Source organism: Etheostoma spectabile, chromosome 16, assembly GCF_008692095.1.
Source record: "Etheostoma spectabile isolate EspeVRDwgs_2016 chromosome 16, UIUC_Espe_1.0, whole genome shotgun sequence".
Lineage (NCBI taxonomy): Eukaryota > Metazoa > Chordata > Actinopteri > Perciformes > Percidae > Etheostoma > Etheostoma spectabile.
The window spans coordinates 10,435,215-10,435,802 of NC_045748.1; the positions used below are offsets into that span (position 1 = coordinate 10,435,215).

Sequence of the window (588 nt, forward strand, 5' to 3'; positions counted from 1 at the left end):
GTACTGGGCAGCTTCCAGGTATGAATGTGTAACTGTGTGGATGTGATCAGATGACAGTGATTCCTGCAAAAGAGAGGCTTCCTCTCAGTGAACCTTGTGTTTTATTGACTGGACATAAGAACCGTGTCTGGAACTCACCCCTGGTGCTGGAAGTGACAGATTAAACTGATACTGACTGAGAAGGGAAAGCAAATACAAGACATACTGGGAATTAAAACATGATCTAATTTTCATCCTGCGGTAAGTGTAATGTACATCCTCGACGTTCCACTTCCGGGATTGCTCCGGTGCCGCAGGATAATTTTAGCAGCGCCCAAGACAACTGTGATTTGTTTAAATAAATGCCAATAAACCAGAGCACGTTGTTCTCCCATCCCAGAATGCAGTGTGGAGGACCAGACCCTCCACCGCTCTGCAGCGTGTGGAGGACCAGACCCTCCACCGCTCTGCAGCGTGTGGAGGACCAGACCCAGACCCTCCACCGCTCTGCAGCGTGTGGAGGACCAGACCCTCCACCGCTCTGCAGCGTGTGGAGGACCTGGCCCTCCACCGCTCTGCAGCGTGTGGAGGACCAGACCCAGACCCTCC

General features: G+C 52.6%; 1 protein-coding gene across 1 annotated transcript in view; it reads left to right on the plus strand.

Moving 5' to 3' along the window:
- The window catches only part of cops4 (COP9 constitutive photomorphogenic homolog subunit 4 (Arabidopsis)), a 6,178-nt gene that overhangs the window by 4,233 nt on the left and 1,357 nt on the right, over window positions 1–588 (plus strand). The gene's annotated exons all lie outside the window — the stretch shown is intronic.